This window comes from Cyphomyrmex costatus, unplaced genomic scaffold, assembly GCF_001594065.2.
Source record: "Cyphomyrmex costatus isolate MS0001 unplaced genomic scaffold, Ccosl1.0 scaffold565, whole genome shotgun sequence".
Classification (NCBI taxonomy): Eukaryota; Metazoa; Arthropoda; class Insecta; order Hymenoptera; family Formicidae; genus Cyphomyrmex; species Cyphomyrmex costatus.
In genome coordinates, this window is record NW_017279836.1 from 389,116 (window position 1) to 395,344 (window position 6,229).

At 28.0% G+C, this 6,229-nt stretch overlaps 1 protein-coding gene across 1 annotated transcript in view; it reads left to right on the plus strand.

Moving 5' to 3' along the window:
* Window positions 1-6,229, plus strand: part of LOC108779193 (proline-rich extensin-like protein EPR1) — a 24,840-nt gene that overhangs the window by 13,634 nt on the left and 4,977 nt on the right. The window lies entirely within an intron of this gene.

Consider the following 6,229-nt stretch of genomic DNA (forward strand, 5'->3'; position numbering starts at 1 on the left):
TTTTTTTGAGATGCCGTTCTTCTAAATACGCGCGCAGTTAACGAGACGCGACTGGGCCCATAACCTGTTGGGGATCGTGGGTTTCGAGACACAAGCACACACAGAACTTCTATTAATATGAGATATATTTTTATACGTCACACAACTCAAAAGGAACAGAATATGATCATTCGTATTAAGCGAGAGAAACAAACTTTGTACGTGCGACGGACGCCACCAGAAGAAGAACATAGAGCAAAACATAAAGTAGATGAGAAAACTGAATTGAATATGAAAATCTAGTGTTGCCCTCTTTCCGTAGGTTACTAAATCTGGTGATAACCAACCATAGCACACATAGATCCTCTTTCTATTCTAACAATAAAAAATAAGTATTTTGGATTTCTAATATTTTTCGTAGTAATAGACAGTACAAAATTATTACTGATATAGTTTGTTTACCTTAAACACATAATAAATAATACTTAATAAATTAAGTTTTTGTTAAGTGCGACATATATACCAGAGTTACCCTATTTAATATATAACAATACATTAAAGAGATAATATTTTTAAGAAAAATAAGAATACAAATTTCTATGTATGTATATGTATAAATAGTGACGCACATACATATATATAAATATTTTACACATTTTTATTTATTTTACATTAATATATACATATACATACTTATTTATTTATTAATACATATTTTGCTTATACAATTATAGACATTTTGTCTATAATTTTTATATAAATTGTATAAAATTACGTTAACTTTTCCGGAATCCTTTTAGCACGCGCTGTACATTTGTTACATTATCTGCTTTCGTAATGTACATACGTATGCTGTAATAGTCGAATATTAATAATACAGCTTCATAAACCAGCTGTTACAAATGATCATATATTATAATTACGAGATAAGGATTATTAATAACTTGTGAACTTATTGTTGAATCCTCTTACCGCGTAATTTTTACAATCAATATTCTATCAATAACGCGATTATGTATTAATAATGGGCACTATGATTCAATAATCGGCTGTTACAAAATATGTAATATGACTACTGGTTAAACATTACTACTATTACTATTACTTTTTATTGCCATACATACATTTTCTCCTAACGCGAACATTATTCAGAATATTAATTCGAAAATATTCCAATGTTACCTCTTTAGATATTAATATATTGTTCCTATAAAATCTTTGACATTTATTTAACAGGAAAGATTACGTAGTTTACATATAAAATCTGGCAAAAACACTACTGAAATAGAATCTACTTATTTATGAAAATTATAAATTTATTGCGTTCTCTTAAGATAGGATTTAATTAAAGTCTTATAAAGATTTTGTGTATGCTTTAAATTATCTTTCATATTTATAGAAATTAACATAAATCTTTTATTAAGTAATTATTATATCAACTAAAATTTTAATACCTTAGGATTATGTAGAAAGTTTTTAATTGCACCTTGTCATTTTTAATTATTATAATAAAATCTACTTCTATAAATGACACAACGCTCTTTGGAGCGCCTTTTCATTTATCCGAGCAATTTTGTCAGAAAGATCCACACAAAAGAAATTCTATATCTTTAGTGATTATATCTCGCGATTTGATCGACTGTCTTCCGTGTGTCTATTAGCGACAGTCGCGTGATTAGAAATTTTAACGCTCGATTGTGTTGCGTAACACATTTTGCACCTTACACGATCCATACGTCTACTCAATGAGAAAAAGGCCATCAAAGTCCACGTCGCTTATCGGCCGGCATCTCGCAGACTCTCGCTTTCTCCAAATGTAAATGAAGTATCTAGGGATATTTTGTGAGAGTGATCGATTGTTTGCTTAATCTGCACGGATCGCACCTATATCCATCCAAATCCTGAAAAGCTAGCTAAAAGTAAAAAAAGGTTTCTATTTAGAAAATGTATATAGTGTTGAGTTGGGTAGAAGTTTCAAATGCTAAATACAATAGCACAGTTAAGAAGAGTCAACCGTTTTTATCTGTCAATAATCCAATTTTAAAGTGACCTTCGTGTGAGTAACAGTTGGTGTGTACAAAAGAAAAAAAGTAACGATCTGTTCAGAGGTATGCTAAAATTTATCACCGATTTTAATTATATAATATAAAATGGAGCCTTCTGTAGAAAACCAATTAAAAAAACAAGTAACATCAAAACAAATAAAACAAGTAACAGCAAAATAACAAAACAAGTAATAACAAATTTTTACCAAGTATTACAATTTTTGTTACATTGCCAATATTTATTATCTTTATTTTAGTCTAAATGAAATATGAAACATGTGCACTTCTATGCATATATCGACCATATATCGGACCTGCCATTTTGTTCTTTTGTAATTTTGACATCGAATTCGTAATCAACGATTTTAAAAACCTCGTGATATTAGATTTTAACTATACATTAAATGTAGGTATTTATAAAAGTTATATCTGCCATATTGGATGGCTGCGCTATTTTTTTTTTGCAATTTTGACTTCAGATTTATAATCAGTGACTTTGAAAATTCTTAGGTATCAAATTTCGTATAAATTGAACAATTCTTTCGTATTTTGACCAGCTTTTCGGGATTTAGAACATACTACCGGGTGTCCGTGCTTATTATGCTCTAATAATTGCCCTACTTGTCACGTGCAGCGAGAGACTCGTTTGCGATAAAAATGATACGCGCGTGTACCTGCACAACGGAGTTTCGAAAGGTTCTTTACGTGCTATTGCGTTGCATTTTAAATTTAAATGATCCCTCAAGACTCTTGAGAAAGCGCAACCTCCTCCTCTTTCTTAAAGTCTTTTGAACATCCTACAGTTGCAAGAATAAGATGATTACTCATGTCATCGGTAAATGGTTTGCAAATAAATCCCGTCATATATAAATTCCATTAAAGACAACTTCTACGGGAAAAAAGAGGGAAGGGACGGTTTATATTGTGCAAATCACAGTCCTGTTTTTTTTTCACGAAATAATATGTCATTTCGTACATGCAAAGCGCATTGAAAGAATATTGTTTGCAAGTTCCTTTACATTTACATAACCGTATAATTTTCAGAGAGTTAAACTTATACCGGCCTCAATAAAACGGATACTTCTTATACAGAGTTTTCATTTACATAATGATGATGTTCTACGCGAATTAGTATTCTGGATCAATCTTAATGAATGCCTTGAAAAGTGTGTGGCGTGCGCGCGCGCGCGCGTATGTGTGTGTGTGTGTGTTTGTGTGGAGTCCACAATTAGCTATTTTAGAACGAATAAAAACAGTTGACGTTTTAAATAAGGGTAGAAACAAAATTAATTTAAAATAATATATTTAAACTAAATACGGATGAGAGAGAATAAGTCGATGAGAATGAGATATTTACGATCAAGCTGAATTTTGGATGCTTTTAATATAATTTCGTGTGAATTTATATACTACGTATTAAATCCCTAAATGTAAGCTGAAATTTTTTCGAACTTACAACGCAAACTAATAAACTACCGCAGTACTATCACGAGTTAAATTGATAAAATTATATATAAAGAACTCTTGTTAATAAACAAATTTAAAAATGAATAAAGGGCATAAGAGTCAAAAATTAAAACTAATCTTATATGTCTAATTAAAAAAAAAAATTTTTTATTACAAAGATAAAATAGAAGATTGATGTTCTTAACAATATAATATATTAGAATTCTAATGTCAATATTATATTATATTTTGTTAAGAACATCAATCTTCTATTTTATCTTTGTAATAAAAATTTTGTTTTAAATTTGACATATAAGATTAGTTTTAATTTTTGACTCATATGCCCTTTATTCATTTTTGAATTTGAGTTAAATTGACTAACAATCTAACAATTTTTATGCTCATTGCATCTCGAATCTTAGTAATATGTTGAATGACATATTAAAATCTATGAATAGCACATTCAAAAATCTGTCAATAATTCATTTAAAATTAACAAATGTAAATTTTACTGTAGATTAGTTTTATATGATTATTTCAGATATGATATAAAATATAATATAGATCTCTCTCTTAAATTATAATAAATAAAAAATATTTTTATAAATGATCTTGATTCAACTACGCCTTGAAATCTTTAAATAATAAAGTTATTTAACATTATTAAGATCGATATAAGATGCGTAAACAGCATCAATAATCGTTAAATTGATAGTCAATTTAACTCGTGATATTATATACTGCGATAGTTTATTAGTGTTTAGTGATAGTTTGCATTTCAAGTCTGAAAAAATTTCGGCGCGTAATCGAAAAATTACATACGTAGTATATAAATTCACACGAAATTATTTAGAAGCACCTGTGATCCAGCTTAGACTGCTGCGGCATTATCTCATTCAGTTTAAAATTTAACGGTCTAATAAGAATTCATATTGTTTAAATAATAGTTTTGCATAAGCAGCGAACATCTATTTGAGTAATCTACATAAGTTGCCATTGAGTCATTCTACATGACTTAAAGTTAAATTCTTATGATTTTTGTGTCGCCTCAAGCAAGAGAAAATTCTCTGTTGTTAGTATAGTAGGGTTCCCGCGATGATACGTTACAATAGGAACTTGTCTAAAACAAATATGGTAAAGGCCAAAGATGGGACAGATATAATAAAGAGTTAAAATAAACATAATCGATTAACTTAGATGATGCCACAGAGATATTATCAGAGAAGTGTAGAAATAATCTGATGGCTATATTGTTTCTTATAATATTAATGTATGCAATAAGCTTCCTTATAAAAGTTTAGTTTATAACATTTTACTCTAAACTATGTTTACAATAAGTTTTAATTTACAGTAACCATTATTTATTTGATCTTTATCAATTTTTAAATAACTTCTTATTTTACTGCTTTAATATTTTATATATTTGTGCGAGTCTTTTACAACATTGTACATACATCTTTTTTTATATAATAATCATTATTGAAAATATTCATACGTTAGTTATAATTTCTACAATTCTTTTACAATAATTATATTACATGTGCTGTATTGTAAATATGACAATATACTCAACATTGCTCACATATTTAACGTTAACAAACTTTACCATTCCTATACAGCAATTAGAAAGAAACTAATGTAAAGCATATGAAAGTCGATGTTAAATTCAAGCTACGTGTAACATGTCATAAATCTTTTATAAACTTTTATTACGCGTGCTTCTTATCATTTTTGTTATTTTAATTGTTACAATAATTAAACACTTCTTTTAATATCTATTTTTAATATCTAATATTTGTTTTTAATTCTGTGAGTTCAAAATTTGGAATATTTTTAACGGAAATTTTGAAAAATTAAAAACGTTCAATTTACTTAGAACACTCTTCAAGCGGGGAATAGGGATATACATTTTATTAACAAGACAACATTCTTTTAGATTCTCTTTTAATGAAAATAAATTCCTATACACTTAGGTATTTCTATATTCACTATTATTTCAAATTAATTTTAATTAGCTTTTAATTATATTTTGAGAATTAAAATCTTTAAAAATATCAAACAATTATTTTATATTTAAAAATCTTTAATTATAAAATTATAAATTCTATTTTACAATTTTTTAAATTTTGTTATATCATTAAGGCTTTAGGACGATATTAGGATATTTTCCACAATTTCATAATCTGTATTGTTTTTTTGGCGAATCGACTTCAATACTTGTACAACAGAAACCTTTCACACAAAGCAAGATACAAGGGAGAGGTTATCTTTTTCTCGTGGCGTACTCGTTGCCATCTTTCAATATAAATTATAAAGCTAAAGGTCACCGGACGCGCTTCTTCGAGACAGAATCATCGTTCGTTGAACACAGATGCCATCACGAATGGCTATTTAATTCGTCAGTCAGAAGTACCAGTTGAATCTGATGAAATAAAACAGGCGCTTTTGAACTCACTAATGAGACCGAATCTCGACTTGCAAGATTATCCAATATCTATATTGAAGATATATTGAAGAAGCAAATAGGTACAACGTGTTGTTATAGAAAGACACTTTTGTTATAATATAAAAAAGGATTTAAATATAAAAATAAAAAAGCATACTAAAAATATTTAATGTTTTAAATATTAGATAAAATTTAATACAATACATTCATATAAGATCCACATTAAAAAGCGTTTATAATAGCTAATGCTTGAAATGAAGCTATAAAGTACAAAAATTTTTGTATGCGAGCACAGAATATTATATATATATAT